Source organism: Entelurus aequoreus, linkage group LG12 (assembly GCF_033978785.1).
Source record: "Entelurus aequoreus isolate RoL-2023_Sb linkage group LG12, RoL_Eaeq_v1.1, whole genome shotgun sequence".
Taxonomy (NCBI): domain Eukaryota; kingdom Metazoa; phylum Chordata; class Actinopteri; order Syngnathiformes; family Syngnathidae; genus Entelurus; species Entelurus aequoreus.
In genome coordinates this window covers 32,987,074-33,013,108 of record NC_084742.1, presented here as the reverse complement: position 1 = coordinate 33,013,108, position 26,035 = coordinate 32,987,074, and the positions used below count along the sequence as shown (strand labels likewise).

The following is a 26,035-nucleotide window of genomic DNA, read 5'->3' as shown; positions in this document are numbered from 1 at the left end:
TGAACACACTAGTGCCGTGATAGCAATCGGGAAAGTGTGATAAATCCAGTGAGGGACATGCCATCATGCAGTTCCAATTAACTCTGGCAAATGACTTGTTTATCATTTCAATCCTCACCGCAGTAGCACGGAACCAGCAAACAGTAGGAAGGACAACATTGGGAGTGTTCCAGAAGTGCTATTGAACAACTTTCTTCCCGTATTTTACATTTGCACGATGTAGAATGTTATATAACAAAATGTCAGCTCTGCAGGGAATTCCTCAAATCCAGAATTAGCATCAGGGAGCAACAATAATTAGAGCTAACAGGCTAAAATAATGGTGAGCAGTGACGTGAGTCTCAGTGGAGGTCAAACTGTTCTATCAGCTTCATCAGGCAACATTTTCAGACTCCTCTCCATCAGGGCCACATTAAAGGGGAAAAAAAAGTGCAAAACACAACTTTTCTAACCTATTGGTACCTCTTTTTGTGTATATGGCAGCAATATTTATAAAACAAGCTTACCGTCCTTCATACTTCATCCGAACAAGCTGTTTAGAATTTGCCCAATTCGTGAGATTTTTCCCCAAGTGCAACATTAGCGGGTATCTCCATATTGATATATACGCCAAGAGCTTTGCGCGGGTCTGCCATTGTAGTCTGTAGTCAAAAAGCACCTTCTTTTTCTCAAACCTCTTGTTGTGTGGCGTGCATGCTCCGCTGTTGTCATTTCTAACACAAAGTAGTGTATAGTTGTAACTAGGGGTGTAACGGTACACAAAAATTTCGGTTCGGTACGTACATCGGTTTAGAGGTCACGGTTCGGTTCATTTTTGGTACAGTAAGAAAACAACAAAATATACATTTTTTGGTTATTTATTTACCACATTTGTAAACAATGGCTTTATCCTTTTAACATTGGGAACACTATAATAATTCTGCCCACGTTAATCAACATTAAACTGCTTCAAGTAGTTGCTCAGATTAAATAAAATGACAAAGCTTTTCTTATACATATAAAAAGTGCAACATTAAACAGTTTCAAGTGAACTCATCATGCTTAATTTATTACAGCATTTGGGAAGCCTGTAGTTGATTTTTATTATGTAAATGTTATATTTTTATCAACATGTGATAGCAGGGACCCTGACATTCAAAACTAGGCTGCTGCATTACTAATGATTAATGTAACTATAGCTGGAAAAAATGGTTCAATAGCAATAGGAGAGACTATTCATCCCTGAACCCCATGAAGTTCATGTAGGCTTAATGATGCAGTTACATTATTATATCAACTATCAGAGACAGAAACTCTTCATTTAACATAATGTCCTTTTTTGATACTTCAACACAGCTCAATCAACACAGAAAAAGGTCAAGTGAAATAACAGACAGGGCTTTGCTGTCCGTAACACACACACACACACACGCACACACCGCAAAATGAGCTAACGTTACGCTAAAAGCGAATTAGCCTTCACCTCAAGCCAGGACTGCGAGTGAGCTGAGCTGCCTTTTATATTTATAGAAGGTCAACAGGCTCATAGTGATGTTACTAGTAGTTGACTGGGAGGTGTTTATTATCATTTGGGGAGAGTCCGCAGCCTGATGCTTACCTGCTAAACGCTAAGCACTGACTACATGCGCTCTGAATACGCACTGCTGATTGGCTGTTACCGCTCTGAATACGCACTGCTGATTGGCTGTTACCGCTCTGTTTGTAACCAATCAGATGGTTGTGTGGGTGGGACAATGCTGGGTGCTGTGTAGAGTACTGACAAAGACAGAGGCAGAAGGAAGCGGAGGCGGCTACTTAATATGTTTGTGTGGAAACTCGTTCGGTACACCTCTGAACCGAACCGAAACCCCCGTACCGAAATGGTTCAATACAAATACACGGACCGTTACACCCCTAGTTGTAACCAATGTTCCCTCTAATTGTTTATGTGTGTGAGCAAACGCAAAAACTCCTTGCGCATTCAGTGAAGCACATGTGAGCAACATCAGGCATGCACACTGTGGCAACACCACCAGCACACCTGTCCCAAAGATGACTAAATGAAAAGTTAAATGTATTATTATTATAATTAAATGACATCAGTCATTTCCATGAGATTATGTTCTAATTTACTCTAAGTGTTTTGGCCAATTTACGATGACAATAACAAAAAAATATTGTTTTTCATGAGCTGTGGACTAGTATTGTATGTCTGGGTGGGGATCCTGTTTTGGAAATAATTTGTACACCTTTCAGATATCACATTTAGTTCCCATTAAAACATTCACATGTTGCACAATGAGATGTAGGCATGGGATCATGTGTACATTCCTGTAACTTTCTGTTTGTAAAATATATATTTTTATTAGTACCGTATTTTTCGGACTATAAGTCGCAGTTTTTTTCATAGTTTGGCCGGGGGTGCGACATATATTCCGGAGCGACTTATGTGTGAAATTATTAACACAATACCGTAAAATACCAAATAATAATATTTATCTCATTCGCGTAAGAGACGAAGCAAATGTCTGCAATCGTCACACACACGTCAGCAATCGTCACACACGTCAACCAATAAGAATTCGGCGGGGGCGGGTCATGGCAGAAGTGCATTGTGCGTCATGGCAGAAGTGCATTGTGGGTCATGGGATGCTAAATGCTGCTACATCCGTAGCTATTAAAATGGAATTATTTCTACATTGGCGGTAACTTCTAAAAACTGAGAAGGGCTGAACTAAAATGGCACCGAAAAGGAAATCATATACTGCAGATTACAAGACGGACGTAGTGAAATATGCAGCAGAAAACGGCGATCGAGCAGCAGAAAGAAAGGAAACGGCGCATACCAGAGCTCAATAAAGTGATCGATGAAATGTATGTCCTCCTTAAAGCGTCTCGACAGACAATAATTGAACAGTGATGACGAAAACTGTTTTCACTGTTGTGGCCGCTTGTCGTCAGTTACATTGAAAATTGTTATGCGCTTATTTTTTTATTTTATTTTGTGGGTGGCTTAGATTTGCCGTGCGCAGAGGACGCGTGAGCATTGCACAATTGCACAGGCGCGCACCTTAGGGAACATTGGTTCTAATTTATATCTGTCAGTGGATTAACTCCATACGAAACGCTAAAAATTACAACATGGCTGACAGGGAAAAAAACGCAATCAAAGTGGAAATACGTAAATAAGACCGCCCACAAAACAGCGCATCCTGACGAGACGGTCAGAAAGCGGCTTTAAGATGGTCAGTAAAATATAATCTCAGGGCCGGCTTAGCTGACAGGCGACACAAGCAGCTGCCTCGGGCGCAATCTGCTCGAGAGGGCGCCAAATTGCAGGATCTACAAATAAAAACAATTAAATAAAATGAAAAAATATGTAAATAAAAATGTATGTATAATGAAACACTCCACACTTATTAGGGAAGTTTATTTTCAATTAAATAACAATAAAAGCTCAATACTGTATTTAAAGTCTTTATACAAGGTTAGGACTTATATGTAAAAGACTGTAGTGCGGGGCAAACTTACCATTTGGCAAACACAGGTAGTTACAAGGGGCCTCCAAATATCTAATAAATACGATTTACAAAGATGCATTATATTCAAAACATGTATGAATTTATTTTTGTCTTAATTTGTGGGCTCAAAAATACACCAAAATGCTCAATCAATCATGACTGTTTCGACAGCTCCCCCTCCCTTATCACGCTATTGACTTTTCAATGTTAGTGCGCATGCACAGACTTGATGGCGGAAGTGTTCCGAAACACTTATTGGCGCAGTTTTGATAGTTTCATATAAAAATAAAGCACAGAATAGGAGAAGGCCAGAAGAAAACAGTTTAAAAGAACTAGCCAAGATGTCAACAATCTAGCTTTTTCTAAGTGACAGTAAATTAGGTGTTTTCCAACAGCGGCTGTCAGCAGCAGCATTTGCTACTGTAGGATGTGCAGCTGTATTTCAGATTGACGCGTTTCATCGCAAATGAGGGAGTATTACAGCCCTCCAAATACTAAAGTATTATAACCCAGGGCCTTGTAACATCTAGTGCCAGCGAAAAGGAAACTCGAGAGGCACTTTTTTTATGTCAACAGCCTCGTCTGGATGACTTGTTCCTATGCGACCACTGCCAACAGCTCCTTTTCACACATCAGCCCTTCCGGCCTTTCACAATAATAACGCTATACGTCACTTCCGGTCCAACTGTGCAAATTTTAAAAAATGGTTACACTTTATTAAATGATTATAGTTTGTCTCTATTACAAAGTCCACGACTGCCTGGGGCATCAAATGACCTAGAGTCTGGCCTGTATGCAACATTAAAGGCCTACTGAAATGATTTTGTTTTATTTAAACGGGGATAGCAGATCCATTCTATGTGTCATACTTGATCATTTCGCGATATTGCCATATTTTTGCTGAAAGGATTTAGTATAGAACAACGACGATAAACTTCGCAACTTTTGGTCGCTGATAAAAAAAAGCCTTGCCTATACCGGAAGTAGCGTGACGTCACAGGAGGAAGGATTCCTCACAATTCCCCGTTGTTTACAATGGAGCGAGAGAGATTCGGACAGAGAAAGCGACGATTACCCCATTAATTTGAGCGAGGATGAAAGATTTGTGGATGAGGAACGTTAGAGTGAAGAACTAGAGAGGCAGTGCAGGGTGTATCTTTTTTCGCTCTGACCGTAACTTAGGTACAAGGTCTCATTGGATTCCACACACTCTTCTTTTTCTATTGTGGATCACGGATTTATATTTTAAACCACCTCGGATACTATATCCTCTTGAAAATGAGAGTCGAGAACGCAAAATGGACATTCACAGTGCCTTTTATCTCCACGACAATACATCGGCGAAGCTCTTTAGCTACTGAGCTAACGTGATAGCATCTGGCTCAAATGCAGATAGAAACAAAATAAATAAATCCCTGACTGGAAGGATAGACAGAAGATCAACAATACTATTAAACCATGGAAATGTAACTACACGGTTAATAATTCTCAGCCTGGCAAAGCTTAACAATGCTGTTGCTAACAACGCTGAAGCTAACTTAGCAACTTAGCAACCGGACCTCACAGAGCTATGATAAAAACATTAGCGCTCCACCTACACCAGCCAGCCCTCATCTGCTCATCAACACCCGTGCTCACCTGCGTTCCAGCGATCGACGGCGCGACGAAGGACTTCACCCGATCACAGATGTGGTTGACGGCTAGCATCGGCTAGCGCGTCTGCTATCCAAGTAAGTACTCCTTGTTGTGTTGCTACAGCCAGCCGCTAATACACCGATCCCACCTACAACTTTCTTTTTTGCAATCTCCATTGGTCATTAAACAAATTGCAAAAGATTCACAAACACAGATATCCAGAATACTGTGGAATTGTTCAATGAAAACAGAGCAGTTTGTATGGTGACACATTGGGTACGAATACATCCGTTGCCGTCATGACGTCACGCGCATACGCATCATACATAGACGTTTCCAACCGGAAGTTTAGCGGGAAATTTAAAATTGCACTTTATAAGTTAACCCGGCCGTATTGGCATGTGTCGCAATGTTAAGATTTCATCATTGATATATAAACTATCAGACTGCGTGGTCGGTAGTAGTGGGTTTCAGTAGGCCTTTAATACAAAAATTATTTCGATACTCTTCTAAATAAAGAAAATAATAATATTGGCTTTATTTTAACAGTACATAAAACATATAATTCTTATTGCAAGTTTGTCCTCAAATAAAATAGTGAACATACAAGACAACTTGTCTTTTAGTAGTAAGTAAGTAAACAAAGACTCCTAATTTAGTCTGCTGACATATGCAGTAACATTGTGTCATTTTCCATTCTATTATTTTGTCAAAATTATTAAGGACAGAAAATTAATTATGAATCTACTTGTTCATTTACTGATAATATTGACTTGTCCAGGGTGTACCCCGCCTTCCGCCCGAATGCAGCTGAGATAGGCGTACAACCCATATATATATATATTTTTAAAAAAATCATAATATGACCCCTTTAAGTTCAGAGCTACCGACTACGGTGATTACATGGTGATGAGTGCATCACTTAAAACGTGGTTGTTTCATGCTGCTGGGCAGCAACAGGCAAATCAATGAAGCAGTGGACAGAACAGGCTTGTTTTGTGTTCGCCCATACATCCCTGGAAGAGCTGTTATATACGTTCATTAATGAAGACAAACAGAAATAATATGGACTTGCAATACAGCCAGAATATAAAGTGAAACACGTTTACGGAGAAGCCCCTCGGACCGGGTGACTCACGTTGCCATAACATAATTGTTGACATATCTGATAAAAAACCCAAACTAGACATTGCTTGCACATTTACATTTTGTTATATATCTTGACTGTAAAGAAAATATACCTTTTGTACATGCGCAAATCTTTCTCGTGGCTAACCATATGAAAAATAAATGGGCACATTCTCCTAATTTATGCTATAAACCAGGTAAAACTGCCATGTTTTTATTTTGAAACTTACTTTGCACTAAACAGGAAGTCACCATGTACATGATTTGACACAGTGTAGTTAGTCGATAATAATGAAGTTGACAGTACTATATGTCAACATTAAGGGAACAATTTTTCATGGACAAGACCGGTAGAAAATGGACGGAGAGAAAAGCCCTTTAGGACTTGAGTTGGTCGACAAAAGCAGAAGCACTGTATCAGAGAGTTTCTGGTTAGTGCTAGATAAACAACACATTCAAGGTAAACGTCTAATAATTCATGTAGCTGGACTAATCTTTAACATGTTGTCAACATATGTATGCCCTCAGATTATTAGTCAATGAATTACATTTTACAGAAATTCCAGACAATCACCACTATTTTGAAATGCAATGCTAGTTCCAGATATGTCCGACGTTAACAGCAGTATTTGATTACGTACCCCTGTGTATCATTTAAACACTGACAGCTCAATGTAGGGCAGCAGTGATTAGTCGACATAATTGCCGTGAATTATAAAAAATTATCGACAAACATTGTTATTGTCAACTATAATCACTTAATATTTTAATTGATAGACCACTAAATGACATGTTTACAGGACATCTTGCATTTTAAGGTTATATACTTTGTGGAATAAAGTAAAACAATTTATTTTAATTTGTTTAATTTGTTTATTGTGTTAAAACTGAAAAAAAAAAAAAAAATTAAACAAATTGTGTTAAAACTGAGCAGCACGGTGGCAGAGGGGTTGGTGCATGTGCCTCACAATACGTAGGTCCTGAGTAGTCCTGGGTTCAATACCGGGCTCAGGATCTTTCTGTGTGGAGTTTGCATGTTCTCCCCGTGACTGCGTGGGTTCCCTCTGGGTACTCCGGCTTCCTCCCACCGCCAAAAACATGCACCTGGGGATAGGTTGATTGGCACTAAATTGGCCCTAGTGTGTGAATGTGAGTGTGAATGTTGTCTGTCTACTGTGTTGGCCCTTTGATGAGGTGGTGACTTGTCCAGGGTGTACCCCGCCTTCCGCCCGAATGCAGCTGAGATAGGCTCCAGCACCCCCGCGACCCCGAACGGGACAAGCGGTAGAAAATGGATGGATGGATGGATGTTAAAACTGAATTTACTATAATGGGTTTTAAAACGGGGTTAAAATCAAGTCACTGACTCAACGTCAAACTAAAACGTGTACAGCCGATCATGGGGGGGGCTTGGCGAAGTTGGGAGAGTGGCTGTGCCAGCAATCTGAGGGTTGCTGGTTCAATCCCCACCTTCTACCATCCTAGTCACGTCCGTTGTGTCCTTGAGCAAGACACTTCACCCTTGCTCCTGATGGGACTGGTTAGCGCCGTGCATGGCAGCTCCCGCCATCAGTGTGTGAATGTGTGAATGTGTGTGTGTGAATGGGTGAATGTGGAAAATAGTGTCAAAGCGCTTTGAGTTCCTTAAAAAGGTAGAAAAGCGCTATACAAGTACGACCCATTTACCATTTACCATAAGCAATAATCGTTTGACAAGTCCATTATTAAAGTACCAGTAGAGTGGAAAAACAAGTTGACTTTATATGCTTAATTGTGTTTCATTGTATCCATTAAACCAGACCTGGGCATTCTGCGGCCCGCGGGCCGCATCCGGCCCTTTGTGCGTCCCTGTCCGGCCCGCGTGAGGCCAATTATAAATTACAAAATACATTTTAAAAAGTATCTATGTCGAGTGTGCAATACAACGTTGCTGCTTTTGTTTTGAAAATCGTTATTTGTATTACTTCCGTGTGGACGTATGCGTGTGCGTGATTGTGAGTGAATGTGAACAGCTGCAATCCTTAATTACAAAATAAAGTTGAAAAAACATCTATGTTGTGCGTGCAATACAACTGTGCTGCTTTTATTTTGAAAATTATTATTTATGGGCGTGTGTCCGTGTGTAACCTGCGAGTGAAGGTGCACATGCAGCGACAAGTGATGCACGGTTTACACCAGAGACGCTAAAAAGAGAAAAGTTGATGAAGAATGGCGTGTTTCCAACAAGACATGGACTGCCATGCAACGTTCCCTCTAAGGTGCGTGACTGCGCAATTGCGCATTGCTAGCGTCTGCTGCGCGCAGCAAATATATGCCGCGCACCAAATAAAATCCCATCTGAATTCTAAACAAAATAAACATATTTATTCTATGTAATTTTGCAATGCAACTTTGAGTGACAGTGACAACAAGCGGCCCTAACGGTGTTCGTCAACACCGTTCAATTGAACACCGTTCAATTATTGCAACGTCTATCGAGATGCTTCGAGGCCAGGAATTATATCGATCACTTTATTGAGCAAAACTGTTTATATTCGGCCAGAAACACACCAAAAACATAAGTAAAACACTTCTATCTCGAAAAACTAGTCATTTTCTGCCGTACAAACCAGGCCAAAACCAACTTGTCATCTGTCACCAACACGCATAGCACTAAACCACTGGTGCGTTTATGGCCACACAAAAAGTCGGACAACTCAAACACCACACAAAGTTACACTATGACTCCTCAGTCATACGTGTGCTTATTTTACTGTCATTTATTATTAATGTTAATTTATTTATATTAGTCATGGAATGCTGTTACACACACTATGTTGAAGTATTACTATTATTATTAATTATTATTATTATTATTATTATTTATCTTACGGTATATATCAAACATAATATTGAGCAAAATTTAATTGAAATATTGTCGATGTGGCCCTCCAGCAGTGCTCGGGTTGCTCATGCGGCCCCCGGTAAAAATTAATTGCCCACCCCTGCATTAAACCATATCCAATCATACTTACAATACGCAAAGTCTGTAAAAAAATACAGTTTAAACATCACAAAATGAATATTCCGCTCCGAATAACTTCGGCTATTACCGGAGATTGGCGTCACAATGGGAACGCTTTTGCACTCTGCCCATAGGATTAGATCAGTCATACTGGAAATGCACAAAAAATAGACAAGAGATGTGCTGTCTATCATTCACAATCTCTATATACTGTAAGACATGAACATATAAGTTGTTCTTTTTTTTTAATGCATTCCAAGTCGTAAATAGATAAATACATAAAAGGTCTGCTAACAATGTAGTCAATGGGGACTCTCTATTTTGCCCTCAAAAACCTCTATATAACCATCCAAAACCCACCAACAAACTAAATATTAGCGATGTTGTTGTTATAAGCGCTAATGCAAACAAACTATTTCTTAGCGGCGCAATGATACAGACAGCTAAGTAGTCCTCTGCTGCTTTGTGAGCCAGCAGCAATGTCCTACTGCTCTTGTCAAAATTATTCTAGAATAGATTATGAATCATGCCACTCATCTGGATAATTGGAGGAGTTAGCCTTGAATCTAGAAGCTGTTCAACTGTGACATTCAATGTATACCTGGAGATGGAGACAAACACACACACAACCAAAGAGTGTATGTAGGGAGACTTCTTGTTAAACTTTCGTGTGCATCATGATTAATTCTTCATAAAAACGCGAAGGTTAATTTTTTAGTTTTTAATACCATGAATGGAAAATTAATTTACTTTAATTAAATGTTTCTAAACATACTTTTTGAAACAGCTCAACACGAAAACGAAATGAACACGTTTTTAAAAAGAATTTTAAAAAATACCAGCAGTGCGTTGGTGTCGTGCCAGATTTTCTATTTTGTAGGAGCACTCCTTTAGGAGCACTTGCATTTAGAAGAGAGGAGCTACACTTTCATGTTTAGATAGCAGTTTCACGCATTAACAACACAAAATGTGAATTGTTACGATCATGCTTTAATTGTCAAAGATGTTAGGTGATATTTTTTCTAAATGAATAAATGTTTCTGATATTCTGCTCTGTACTTTTCATGTTGTGATAGTAGTAGTAGTTTATTTTAGACATGTTAAAAACAAAGCAAAATAAAAAATAATGAGATACAGAAATATGAACAAATATTTCAGAATGAAAACATAAAAAAATTAAAACAATACGTCAGGTTTTTTAATATCCCAAAAGGAGTGGGAAAAAGTGAAACTTATTTACTCCCACCCTTTATTTTATGAATCAATTAACTAGCTTTCTTATCATCATTATTATTATTATTATAACAATATAGTAACAATGATACATTTACCAGTCTTATTACAATAGATTATCAATAATATTTTACCCACTTTACTCACTTTTCAATGGCACAAAAATACAATACATATGTACAATATAGACATACTGTATAAGGTCACATGAATACAAGTACTAATTGATGGTAACACCAACCAATAACAAGTAAACCCAAATAATTGGAATACTATGTTAACACTTTGTGATTGTTAGAAACCCTCATTCTTGTACATATTGAAAATCATGTCTTTGTATCGTGTTTTTAAACAAAATTAAGGTTGTACATTCTTTTAATTCTGGATTCAAACCGTTTCTTGGTTTAACCCCAAATATTGAAAAACAAAAGCTTCTTCTTGTTGTGCGTACATTCTGAATTTTAAGATTGAAATGACCCCTTATATTATAACCCCTTTCCCTTTCAGTGAAAAACTTTTGCACAATTCCAGGCAGTGAATTGTTTTTTGCTTTATATGTAATTTGTACTGTTTTTGGTTCCACAAGATCTTTAAATTTCAATAGTTTTGTATGGATCCCTATATCCTGCCTTATGAATGACCCTTAGTGCTTTCTTTTGCAGGGTGATGAGTGGATATAGTGTGCTTATGTAATTATTGCCCCAAACGTCTGCACAGTAGTGCAAGTTAATGGCATTCTTATCTCTGCATGACAATGTTTTAACCTTCTCTACCTACTTAATAATAAAATGTAATATTCAGCCTGTTAGACATTCTGCAATTGCGGACTATCAATCAGAATAGGTTATAAAAGAATATACCATAGCATGGTAATATTGTGTAGTGAACTGTAATTACCCAATGTGGGCTAGAGAGGGGAGTGGCAGGCATGCCTGCAGTATTAAACAAAGTCTCAGTGGAAGCGAAGAAAAAGACGAGATTGTTCAAAGACAATCTTCCTCCCTCATATCGCCGCTTCCATTACAATACACTTAATTTCAATCAATTTCAAGGGGTAACACCCTACCACGATCTGGTTGCTCTTTTATTAGTTCATTCTTCTACTGCGCAGTGCACGCCCACTCACTCACTGACATCACTCAGCCAACACGTTGCCATTTTCGCAATCACACATACGCTACTCTCACAAGTTAACTATAGTTCCCCTCCTATGCACCCCCACAGCTGCTTGGCTTGATGCCAAATTGCTACAATTGTGTTTTATCTTTAACGATGTGTGTTTCACCTGCTACATGGCTTATCTGTGTATATTTATTCACCGTTTTGTTATTAGTACTTACTAATAATTGTATTTTTCTTAAAGCACAGACCAGGAGTGGCAACCATAAATCATGAAGCATTTAATATCCATCCATTTTTTACTGCTTGTCCCTCTCAGGGTCACGGGGGGTGCTGGAGAACATTTAATATAATGTCAATAAAGCTTTTTATTATATTCTAATACAATCCTTGATTATGGCAGACTATATATAATATGGAAAATTGTAAATTGTTCTTTGAGTTCAACAATAAAAGCCAAATGTGTTTAATGCCCTTTAATTTATATTTTAACCTTGAAAAATTATTTGAGTGCAATAGGAAACATATGTTTAATGCATTTTCTGTTAAAATAAAGCCAATATTGACATTTTTCGTAGTTCCCTTGATTTTGAAAAGTATCGAAAAGTATAGAAAAGTATCGATACACATTTTGGTACCGGACACCCCTAACACATATATACTGTATATATACATACATACATACTGTATATATACATACATATTGTATATATACTCACATACATACTGTATATATACATACATATACACACATCTACTGTAAATACATGTATGCAGTATATATCCACCTCTCTGCATAGGCCTATATACACCTACATATATTTTGCAGGCTAAATAGCTTTTTTAAAAACTAGCATGTTTAAAGTTGTTGGGTTTTTTTATAGTCCACAGTGCCACCCAATCATAAAATATGATGTGTTATAAAAGAATACAGACGATTTGCTGTGCAGTGCAGCTTAATTCGCCCTGGCTGAGTTTATTATTCTTAATGATAATGTCTACATGATTATTCTGAACTGGGGAGACATTAGAAAATGCATTTTATTATTAAAACCTAATTAGTCGTTATTGTTTGAGCAATCATACATTTTACCAGGTAAAGCAATTACACTGTAGAAATGTGATTGTTTTTTTTAAATATAAGTACCGTATTTTCCGCACCATAAGCCGCACCTAAAAACCACAATTTTTCTCAAAAGCAGACAGTGCGGCTAATAACCCGGTGCGCCTTATATATGGATTAATATTCATATTTATTTTCATAAAGTTTAGGTCTCGCAACTACGGTAAACAGCCGCCATCTTTTTTCCCCGTAAAAGAGGAAGCGCTTCTTCTTCTACGGTAAGCAACCGCCAAGGTGAGCACCCGCCCCCGTAGAAGAAGAAGCGCACGGATATTACGTTTCATTTCATTTGTGTATTTCTGTAAAGACAACAAAATGTCTCCTACTAAGAGACACGCGTACAAGGTTCCACTGACTTTTGATATTCATGTGAACCGCACTGTGGATACAACGGGAACACGTACGGTGAATATTCGCACCACAGGGAATGAGAAGTCGTCCTACTGTGGTTCTAGCTTGCCATGCTAACGGCCAGAAACTTCCACCCACGGTGATATTCAAAAGGAAGACCTTGCCAAAAGAGAACTTTCCAGCCGGCGTCATCATAAAAGCTATCTCGAAGGGATGGATGGATGAAGAAAAGATGAGCGAGTGGTTGATAGACGTTTACGCGAAGACACCGGGTGACTTTTTTCACGCAGCGCCGTTCCTGTTGATCTACGACTGCATGCGCGTCCACATCATCGATGGTGTCAAAAAACAAGTGAAGCACACCGAAGAAGAATAATTCGAGGGATTTGTGGATGAGTAATAACTTCAGAAAGTGAGCTTTAAATGTTTATTTTGTGTGTCGTGTGACACTAACGTATGAGCAACGTTGAGTTATTGATGTTGCTATTGCTCTGCACTATTTTGAGTGTTACTATTTTTGTGATTGCACATTTGTACATTACATTTTGGGAGTGAACAGAGTTGTTAGAACGCTGGTTTGTAATATATTAGTAAAGTTTGACTGACCTATCTGACTGTTTTGTTGACATTCCCTTTAGCGTAGCGTAGGTGCGGCTAATAACACGGGGCGGCTAATAGGTAAACAAAGTTTTGAAATATTCCGTTCATTAAACGTGCGGCTAATAACACGGGGCGCCTTATGGTGCGGAAAATACGGTAATTGTATTTTCTCATTTTAACTATAGCTGCCCTTTTCTCAGTCAGTCATCCAGGAAATTAGTTTGTTTGTAAAATTAGTTGACTATTGACTTTATCTTTGACCACCAGGTGACTATTTTGTTCAAGATCACAGCATTGTCCATTGATTTAAAAAAAAAATAATTCAATTACATGAAAGTACTTGTGGTAGCTATGCGTATATACACACATATACATACCTTACACATCACATATGAATTATACACACGCATACACACATATGTATTTTTTTTTCCTAAGGTCATTATGTTTATATGACAACAGTTTTTCATTAAAACCCCAAAATTGATATCAAAAAGTTTTTGTAGTTATTTAAAATTAGGCTGTAAGATTGGTCAAATACTACAACAAAAAGGGCTTTAGGACAAAACAATGGCAGCTCCCCAAAAACTGCTGTAAGAATACTCCAAAAATAATCAACTAATTTATTTTTTGTCCAACTTTAAAACTAATCAACCTTTTAGGGTGAGCGCTATCGATTGTTTTAGTAATTACGTCTTATATCGATTAGCTTGTTCAAATAATCGAGTCCTTGGATATAAACACACTTTATAATATCAATGCAAATTTTAGGGAAAATAGTTGAAATAAGATTTTTGTGCTTGCCATAACCGTCATTTTTTCAATGCACACCATCAACATTGAAATTACACTTTTAACATGTGTTCATTAATAAATAAATTAAAAAAACTCTCCGTTGTTCACCGCCACACAGATCACAAAACTCAAACACCAGCACTCTCGTGTGACCTCTATTGCAGCAGTCATGCGGAAACTATGTCCACACATTTAAAGTTAACCACTCAACGCGGTCTGGATTTCATTAGTTTTTTATTAGTTGCACTCATTAAACGATAAATCGAAGCAACCTACCATATTTTCCGGACCATAGGGCGCACAGGATTATAAGACGCACTGCCGATGAGCTGATTTAGTCAGGTCTATTTTCAAAAAAGGCGCACCGAATTATAGGGCGCATTAAAAGGGGTCATATTATTATCTTTTTTTTCTGAATTGAAAACACTTCCTTGTTGTCTACATAACATGTAATGGTGGTTCTTTGGTCAAAATGTTGCATAGATAATGTTTTACAAACCATCTTCAAGCCGCTTTCTGACAGTCGCTCCAGGATGCGCTGTTTTGTGGGCTGTCTTATTTACGTGGCTCACCTTCGGCAGTGTCTTCTCCCCGTCATCTTTGTTTTTGTAGCGGTGTGGTGTAGCGTGCAAGGACGGGAGCGGAAGAAGTGTCAAAAGATGTAGCTAACTGTTTTAATTACATTATTTTAATGACATTATTCACCCAAGTTCCGTGGGTGAATAATGTAAACTTTTAGCGCTTACATGGCGAGTTTACTGACAGATATAAGCAAGAAATTTACACTACAGTACTTTATATTAGAAATGGCAACAGCGGAGGATGAATGTCCCATAACAAGAAGATAGAGAAAAAGAAGAAGCTTATTGACTACGGTGTCGGCACGGACTACAAAAGGCGGATATGCGCACATTTTCAGGACATATGCAGATCCCAAATACAGATCAGCGGGTACCAGAAGGTAAGAAAAGTTGCGTTTGCATAATATTGCGAAACAAAACGCCAGATAATATGTCTTACCTTATACACACACCATAATAATACTCGTATGTTGAAGTACATTACAATCAAGCGATGCGGCTTCATAGCTTACCAAAGTTGTACTAAAACGTTTTGATCGATTTTTGAGCACCGTGTATAATGTTCTATATTTTCAATGGAACATATAAAATTGTGGTGTTGTTTACTTGAGTCATATTGCAGTCTACACGTATCTCTTGTGTGACTGCCATCTACTGGTCACACTTATCATTTCACAAAGTACCAAATAAAATAGCTTTGTGGTCAGTAAGCACAACCAAAATGATTCCGTACATTGGGCGCACCGGGTTATATGGCGCACTGTCGAGTTTGGAGAAAATAAAAGGAATTTAAGGGCGCCTTATAGTCCGAAAAATGCGGTTATATAAATTGAAGATTTTGTCTAATCAATTATACAATACAGTAACACGTTCATAACAATATGTAATATGTTCAATATTAACCATATTTTGGTCATTTATGCATTACCAAAACTTTTTTCCTCAGCACATTTATTTCCATTTCCAGAGCAGCGCACTTCCGACTTCTGGCAACAAATGTGTGTTCCTACTTGTGGAAACAAACGTGTGTGTGTTCTAATCATGGCAGACTTGGTAATAGACGACAAATACGACTATTTTTGGACAAATGAGGATTCACAACCTTATCATTATGAGGCTGATCATACAGAGGATGAACTGCTGTATAGAAACGAGCACAAAGGAAGGGTGAGACGTTTGAGCAGAAAGGAAGCCAAGAGAGTGAGGTTGGCGTGACTTGCTGGTATGAATGTGGAACTTGGAGCCAAGCTGTACGGACATACTGTACAGTATATGGCGTGCGTAACCAAAGTCAACTTGAAAAAACTTCCCCGGCTATTTGGAACAAACCAACAACTGTCCATCGAGTAAGTCACTATAATGTTGAATATGATCCATTCAGCATATCATGCTTATTACAACTACATACACTGTTGAGGTAGCTGTGTACAAACAAAATATGAAATGTGGGCTAATACTTTACAAAAACTGTAATATGATTGTTCATGCTTTTCAGTCAGTAGAGATTGCATTGTGTTGTGCATTACAAACTCAAAGGCAATTTAGCTCCTGACGAAAAAGCTAGTTTATCTCTTGCCGTAGCTAGCTTACAGCTAATGCCGTAGTATGCCGTCCCAAGACAACGTCTTAATACAGAAAAAGAGTTCCTCTGTGTTTGCTCTTACAATAACAATGTCGCTACGGCTTAGTTATTATACAGGTTACGGAACGTAAATGAAGTATTGTTGCCGGTTTTTGGATGCATTTTTAAAGTGATTGCTCCCAATAGCTGCATTACCAGCCACCAAGAACAAGCCGATTTTTTTAATTATAATGCAAAAAAAACTAAACTTTTGTCTTGTTGTCTTTCATAAGGGTCGCGAATAGGGCTGGGCGATATATCGATATACGCAATATATCGCGGGTTTGTCTCTGTGCGATATAGAAAATGACTATATCGTGATATTGGAGTATACGTTCTCATGCAGTTGCTTTTAGCTGCGGGCATTACACTACAGGCTTTCCTCGTTCTTTCCTGTGTCTCCTTCTCACAGACGGCAAGCGCACCTTCTTACACACGTCACATACTGTCACGTCATACGTCACATACGTATACGGCCTCGCGCAGCAAAGAGGTAGCAACATGGCAGTGACGTGCAGTGAGGATCATGGCTGGTGAGGCACTGACTTCATCACAGTCAGATTTACAAACATATGAACATGTATCTTATTCACCATTTGATTGGCAGCAATTAACGGGTTATGTTTAAAAGCTCATACCAGCATTCTTCCCTGCTTGGCACTCAGCATCAAGGGTTGGAATTGCTGCCCACTGCTCCCCTCACCTCCCAGGGGGTGAGCAAGGGAATGGGTCAAATGCAGAGGACAAATTTCACCACACCTAGTGTGTGTGACAATCATTGGTACTTTTAACTTTAACTTTACACATACAAACTGTAGCACACAAAAAAGCACATTTAATTAAAAAAAATGTTATTATGGTCTTACCTTTACTTATAAATTAAGTTCATGCGCAGCTCCTTTTGAACAAAAGCATCGATAACTTGTTTATAGACGTCTTCCTTATCTTTCTTCAGTTTTAAAAGTGTCTCTGTCTCGATGGAGATGATCCTTTAATTATTACCTCCTGCTTTGATTGAAAGTCCAGTTTAGAAAACAGTTTTATTTTAGATATGTAATCCTCCATGTTAATAGTCCAGGCAAGAGGAAAAAATAAACGATCGCTGCTAACTGTTGCTGCTTGTTGTCACTTCTTCTGCAGCCGAGTAGTCGCAAGAATGATCTCTGGGATCACTACCGCCCTCTACCACCAGGAGGCGGGATTACTGCGAGCCTCACACAGTGCGTCTTTTGCAGCCGTTTTATGATTGCTCAGCACAAGAAATACGTTACACACATACAGTTGTTGACAAAATACACTGTACATTATATACCTCAGCTAACTAAACTATGGAAATATATAATATAGTTCATATGGCAATACGGTCTCACTGCACAGCAGGCCAGCAGTTAGCCGAGTCATTGCGCAATCCATGGTGAGGCTCAACTCAGTGACGTGCCTCAACTGGCTGGTGACTCACCGCAAGTCTCTTCTCAGTATTTGAACGGCAAATGTGAAAATTCAGCGATTTTGAATCAAAATAATCTAAAACTGGTGAAGTTAAATGGAAAATAACTTTATTGTATAATCACTGGATACATATAACAATTTAATTTTTTTTATTTCTTTTTACATTTTTTTTCTTTCCATGATGGCACGTGAGGCCCCGGCTCACCTGCCTCCCTTGACTGCACGTCACAGCAGCATGGGTAACGTTAGCTGTGATTGGTAATACGAGAGAGAGAGAAGTTGCGAATCTGGTAATAAATAAAGGAATAATTAATTCCCCCAAAAAACAGCAGGGGGTCCATCGTCTGACGGTGGTTTGGCTTCAAGTGGGAATATGTAGAACGGACAACCATAATTTGTAAAGTGTGGGGCAAAAGCGTTGCTATAAAAAGTAGCATTACTGCTAATATGTAGCATCATTTGAAAAGTCCCCTGCTAGAGAATGAAGAGTGCTTACTCCGCATGTCAACATCTCCGTTCGGTGCCACACGCCCACACCATTAAAATGCCGAGGCAAACATTTCCAGATCAACACCGTATGAAAAATATAGTGATTTTTTTAGTTGTGATTTCCTTCTCTGCATGAAAGTTTTAAAGTAGCACATATTAATGCAGTATGAAGAAGAATGTTTTAATGGAGACACATAGAATCATCATACTGCTGTGATTATATGCATCAAGTGTTCATTCAAGGCTAAGGCAAAATATTGAGATATATATCGTGTATCGCGATATGGCCTTAAAATATCGCGATATTAAAAAAAGCCATATCGCCCAGCCCTAGTTGCAAATGATAAGCAACATTTAAAAAAAATGCTGTTTGCCTTTAATTGCGGTCACAGTGGCGGTACTTGGACAGCCAAGTGTTTTCTGAGGTGGTATTTGGTGAAAAAAGTTTGAGAACCACTGTTCTACACAATAACTCAGGTATGGTATCACTAGCGAGCAGTAGGGCTGGGCGATATATCGAGTTTGTAAGATATATCAATATATTTTTAAACAAGATATGAATTAAGAACATATCGTTATAGCGATATAGTTTATTTCACGTTAAAATGACCAAACATTGCTTATTTGTTGTGTTCCTTGTTCTCCCCCTCTCCTCACTCCCTCTCATGGGCTACTAAACAACTCCCCTTCCTACTTCCAAGACGTGCTTGCATGTATAAGAACATCCATGATTGGTTGGTTGTTTACTATGATGAGTCACGATTGCTTGAGATTAGGCCAATCAGAGGCAAGATAGGGCGGGTCATGGAACCAGGAAGGGACATCACAACAGACGTCCCAAATGAAGAAAAGAAAGAGGGAATAATACGGGCAATTAATATATTTAAAAAAACTAGTGGAAGATGGCAGAGGGATTCGCTTCCTTGGATATTTCTTTTAGCGATGTGGACGATGTCCAGGAAACTCACAATGCGTCTACTTGGCCACATTTGGACAAATGTATGCGTCTGGATAAAACATTCATTTGAGTTGTTTACCACGTAAGCCCAAATCAAAACTGTTCTCCAGTTCTCCATATTTCGCACGAGAAATGCTGCCAAAAAATGTATGAAGATCATAGATAGATCATTTTATTTATGTTATGTAATTCTGTGCTACTTAATTTATTTTCTGTGCTGTTAAAACCCATCTTGACTAACTAGGTTAATAAAAGTGCCACTGACTGTTTACAGAACAGTTGTCCTTCACTTCAATTTCAGTGAATCTCACTCAAAAATGAATATCTTTATATGTATACTTTCACCAGAAAATATATCGAAATATGTATCGACTATCAAGTTTAAGTAAAACTAAATCGGGATATACTTTTTCGTCCATATCGCCCAGCCCTAGCGAGCAGTTAATATGTTGTGATTTTTGGTCCAGTACATTTTTTTTTTTTAATTCATTATAGAAATATTCCCTGCCACCTTTTGTTGTATATTTTTCATAATCATTTGCAGTTTATTTTATCATCTACAACTACACACACAAATGTGATTATGTTCACCCTTTTAATGATTACTAGTCTACTCTGTCCAATTGGACAGGAATTGAGAAACTTTACATAAATAAGCCTTTACATTAGCCTGATTGTATTAAATGTTTACCTGTCTGTGCCTAAAATTAAATCTGCCACAAAAAAAAAGTTTTTTGGTATTTAGTTCAGTTCAGTTCAGTTCCAGTTTATTTCGAACATGCATACGATACAATCTAATGCATCACACAATTCCAGTTGTTTCATTCCAGCACGTCTGAAAAGGAGTAGGAAGAAGCAGAGTTGATTCAATCCTACCTCTTTTCATACCATAGCAATTTTATCCAATTTCCTTGTTCTCTGTAACAGAACAGTGAACAAATAAATAATAAATAAATAATATACCATAGTACGCAAACACATATTAAATACATAAATATTTTTTGTCTCAATAAAAAAAAGGAAAAAAAGGGTTCAAGATGTTCATCATAATTCTTGTTCTGTGTACTTTGTGAACACAGTTTGAACAGTCTCTTAAACTGAATCATTTTAGTGCTTTGTTTGATTTCTTTGGTTAATCCATTCCATAATTTAATTCCACATACTGATATATTAAAGGTTTTAACTGTTGTACGAGCATACAAATGTTTTAAATTAGATTTTTTTTAAGGTTATATTTATACTAGGGCTGCAACAACTAATCGATTAAATCGATTATCAATATGGTTGGCGATTAATTTAGTCATCGATTCGTTGGATCTATGCTATGCGCAAAGGCTTTTTAATTTTTTTTTTTTTTTTTAATAAACCTTTATAAACTGCAACATTTACAAACAGCTGAGAAACAATAATCAAAATAAGTATGGTGCCAGTATGGTGCCAGTATGCTGTTTTTTTTTAAATAAAATACTGGAAAGGATAGAAATGTAGTTTGTCTCTTTTATCCGATTATTAATCAATTAATCTAAGTAATAATCGACAGATTAATCGATTATCAAATTAATCGTTAGTTGCAGCCCTAATTTATACATAATTTTAGCTGTTTGCAAATGCACCAAGTCGTTGAATTTCAATAATTGTGATTTAATAAATAAAGGGTTTGCATGTTCTCTATATCCAACATTATGTATTATTTCTAATTGATCTTTTTTGTAACACATTTAGTGAATGAAGTGCATGTTTGTAGTTGTTTCCCCATATTTCATAATAACTCAGATATGGTAACACTAGTGAGCAGTAGAGAATATGAAGTGATTTTTGGTCGAGAACATGATTTGCTTTATTCACTATTGATGTGTTTCTTGCTACTTTATGTTGTATACTTTTTACATGACATTTCCAATTCATTTTATCATCTGTTATTACACCCACAAATGTGTTTTCGGTAACACTTTAGTAGGGGGAGCATATTCTAAGTAACAAAGACTTAATTTAGAGTTATTTGAACACTAGGGGAACATATAAGGGTTAGGGTTAGGGTTACTAATAAGCAATGATTCTGAGGTTATTGAGGGAATACTCTTAGTTAATGGCTTACTGGTTGTATAATAAGGCCATGCAGAATAAGGCATTAATAAGTACTTAATAATGACTAATTACGAGCCAATATGTTACTAATTTGCATGTTAATAAGCAACTAATTAATGGTGAATATGTTCCCCATACTAAAGTGCTACCGTGTTTTCTTTTACCCTTTCAATATTTACTCCGTCTATCTGTATTTGTGTTTGACTTTCTCTTCTACTGTTACCAAATAGCATTATTTTTTGTCTTACTGAGATTCAAACATAGTCTGTTTTTTTTTTGTCAAACCATCTTTTTAATTTGTTAATTTCTTCTGTTATTATTTCTATTATCTCCTGTGTGTTCTCTCCTGAACAAAATGCAGTTGTATTATCTGCAAATAATACTATCTTTAAGTCCTTTGTAACTTTACAAATTTCAATTTATATTGTGCATTGAGGAAAAAACAGTGGGATTTATTGCTGCCACTTGTTAGCTACATTTAAGGATTGTTGGCACAAGGATGTCTTACATCATCTGTTAATCCAGAATAGGCAAGAGTAACGGTACCAAAATTAGCTCTTCCTACCACTATGGATAAATCCAGTCCATGGGACAGCTGGTGGTAGACCCCCTCACCCTGCTCTGTTTACTGCTCAGTTGAAAGAGGGTTAAATGACCCGGTTTGTGTAGGTTAGGCAACAACAAGCCAAACTGTAGTAACGTGGTCAAATAGACATTTGATTATTTTGCAGCCCTTTGAGATACTCGTGATTTAGGGCTATATACATAAACTTTGATTGATTGATTGGTTTGAAATTTTAAAAAAACAAAACATGCAGGTAGTGTTACGAGTGGGAATGTCAGGTCATTATGTTAATAGCTCACAATAATAAAAAATGAAGCTACAAATTGAACTCACCTGATGCAGAGACGTCAAACGGGGGAGATTTTTAGGTAATAAAACCCACGCTGCTCCAGGCGGAATATTTACGCTCCCCTCATCAGTTTTGCGCAAAAAAATAAATAGTTGTTTTCTGCGACCATCAGCAGCAGCGATAGCGAGCACGCAGCTATGTTGCCCCCATGTAAAGATTTTAAATCTGCACACAGCACACACTCATTAAGAGTGAGCCGGACTTGCTGGCAGAGACACTGCCGTGAAGCCAGGCACAACTCGCCCGGTCGCCATGGCACGCAAATAAAACCGCCTCTCGCAGCTCCTGTTGAGTCTGTATAATCTTCACAGGTATTTTGTTGTCGTCCCCTCTTTCCAGATTGTGTCTGAGTTTTTCGGCCTCAACACAGCAGCTCTTTCTTCCTGCCAGGCGAGCTCGCAGCCAATCACAGAGCCGCACGGAGAGAGGGAGCGTTGGAGAAAACAGGACTGGCGCTACGGACTGGAGCCTGGACTGAAAACACAACACTCATCAACTGGGATTTGGCGATACTGCCAATTTTGGTGTCCATCCAATTCGATAGACACCAAAATTGGCAGTATCGCCAAATCCCAGTTGATGAGTGCTTTGGTGCTTAGTTTGATTTCTTTGGTCAATCCGTTCCCTATTTTATTTTCACATACTGATATACTAAATGTTTTAAGTAGGGATGTCCGATAATGGCTTTTTGCCAATATCCGATATTCCGATATTGTCCAACTCTTAATTACCGCTACCGATATCAACCGATACCAATATCAACCGATACCGATATATACAGTCGTGGAATTAACACATTATTATGCCTAATTTGGACAACCAGGTATGGTGAAGATAAGGTCCTTTTTTTAAAAAATTAATAAAATAAAATAAGATGAATAAATGAAAAACATTTTCTTGAATGAAAAAGAAAGTCAAACAATATAAAAACAGTTACATAGAAACCAGTAATTAATGAAAATGAGTAAAATTAACTGTTAAAGGTTAGTACTATTAGTGGACCACAATTATGTGTGCTTAGGGACTGTATCCCTTGCAGACTGTATTGATATATATTGATATATAATGTAGGAACCAGAATATTAATAACAGAAAGAAACAACCCTTTTGTGTGAATGAGTGTAAGTGGGGGAGGGAGGTTTTTTGGGTTGGTGTACTAATTGTAAGTGTATCTTGTGTTTTTTATGTTGATTTAATAAAAAAAATAATAATAATAAAACATTTTTAAAAAAACGATACCGATAATAAAAAAACCGATACCGATAATTTCCGATATTACATTTTAAAGCATTTATCGGCCGATCGAACATCTCTAGTTTTAAGTGTTGTACGAGCATACAGATGTTTTAAATGAGATTTTCCTCTAAGGTTATATTTCTCCTCTTTTGTTGAGAATAATTGTTGTACATTCTTGGGTAGCAGTTTATAGTTTATAGCGGCGGCGGTGGACGGCGAACCAGTCATCGATGATGGCGGGGAACTGCACGAGATGGCGGGGGTCCACGCGGCCTCTCCCCGGTCCACGACGGTCGAGGACGCGGCATACACTGGATTTAGAGGCGCCTTTACAAAAACATTTTCGTTATTCTCTTTGTCCTCAAAAAAGCCTGCCAAAAGGAAATCCACCCCCAGCAACCCTACCTGGCCTCCCCCTCTCCCCCTCTCCAACTCCGCCCCTCCCTCTCCCTCCCCCTTCACCTGGAGGAAGATGCCTCTCTCTCTCTCTCTCCTCTCTCTCCCTTCTCTTCTTCAACTTCAACAGCAATAACAACCAAGAACTTTTCTGGTCAGTACCACAACACAGCGGACTCTGATGCTCTTTTTGGTTCCAGTGGACTACACATCATCCACCTTAATGTGAACAGCCTCTCTGGAGCCAAACTCGACCAAATCAGAGAAATGTTCCTCAACACGAAGGTAAAAATTTTGTGTTTCTCTGAAACCAAATTTGATCAAAGTATTTCTGACTCAGAGATAGAAATAGAAAACTTTTCGGTTGTCAGAAAGGATAGGAATAAACACGGTGGGGGCGTTTGTATGTATATTCACCACGATATAAAATACATAACTCGCACTGATCTTAACCACAATGACCTGGAATCTGTGTGGGCGGAAATCTAATTTAAAAACGCTAAGCCGGTACTAATAGGGACTGTTTATAGACCCCCTAATCAGAGTGATTTCTATGGGGCTTTGGAAGAATGCTTGGCAGGGACAGACAACGTGGAGAAAATTATAGCTGGGGATCTGAACACAGATATTCAACGCAAAGATGCGCCTGTCTTCAGATCCTTCAGCAAGTTTTGTAATCTGCACGGTCTTTCCCAGCTAATAGCGCTACCTACAAGGGTGTGTGATTCCACCCAATCAACCATAGATCTCATTCTCACTTCAGACCGGCCTAAAATAAAAAATAGTGGGGTCATGATCTGTGGTCATGACCACTATCTAACCTTCTGCACCCGCAAAATAGCTAAAGCCAAAACCAATGGCCACATAACAGCCCAATCCAGATCCCTCAAAAAATACTCCAATGACAATTTCAATTTAAAATTAGATGAGTGGGACTGGTCCCCTGTGCTCGCGAGCAACCTGGTCGATGTTGCTTGGGATCGCTTCAAAACGGCGTTCCTAAAGATACTAAATGACATGGCTCCTGTGAAAACAGTCAGGATCAAAGCCCGCTCGGAACCATGGATGAATCCGGACCTATTAGCTGCCATTAAAGACAGAGACAGAAAATACTCTGAATACCAAAAATGTAAAACAGAAGTAGATAAACAACCCAATAACATCAACATCAAATTACTCCTTTCAACTCTCAAAAAGCAATGCAATAAATTAAGAAATAAGTCAACCAACCTGACTAAATCCTTAAAAAAAAATTACATTAACGACAAAATAGAGGAAAACAGAAATAAGCCACGTGAGGTCTGGAAAATTCTCAACAACCAGCTTCCTGGTTGCAGCCAGAAACTTAAAACAAGACTCACCAACATCAGCATCAAGGAGGGTGACTCCCTCATTAAAGACAAAATGGAGGTAGCTAGCAGACTTAACATCTTTTTCACCAGCATAGCCGCAACTCTTGTCAACAAGCTGTCCCACCACTCTGTTCGCTTTTGTGTAGAACACATTAAAGCCTTCTACAGAAAGCTAGGAGTATCCAACGATGATTTCAAATTAGAAATGGTCACAGCTGATGAGGTGTTTAAAAAATTGAGCGCGCTCCACCCTAACAAGGCCACCGGCCTTGATAATATTCCCTCCAGATTCCTCAGGGACTCTGCCTCCATCATTGCCCCGATCATCACACACATAATAAACCTATCAATTACACAAGGCCAAGTACCAAAAGATTTTAAGATAGCAAGAGTAACTCCCCTCTTTAAAAAAGGAAGCAAATTGGAACCTGGCAACTACCGACCTGTTTCTATTCTCAGCTCCATT

The 26,035-nt window shown here is 38.2% G+C and overlaps 1 protein-coding gene across 6 annotated transcripts in view; it reads right to left on the bottom strand.

The window, feature by feature from the left end:
- large1 (LARGE xylosyl- and glucuronyltransferase 1) overlaps window positions 1–26,035 on the bottom strand; it is a 255,549-nt gene that overhangs the window by 216,419 nt on the left and 13,095 nt on the right. For 5 of the 6 annotated variants that reach the window (XM_062065693.1, XM_062065692.1, XM_062065691.1 and 2 more), the window contains exon 1: window positions 22,570–22,993. The exons of the other annotated variant lie outside the window; for it this stretch is intronic. The gene's annotated coding sequence lies outside the window, so the exon portion shown is untranslated. Of the gene's footprint in view, window positions 1–22,569; window positions 22,994–26,035 lie in introns of those variants that run through there. 6 annotated transcript variants of the gene reach the window in all.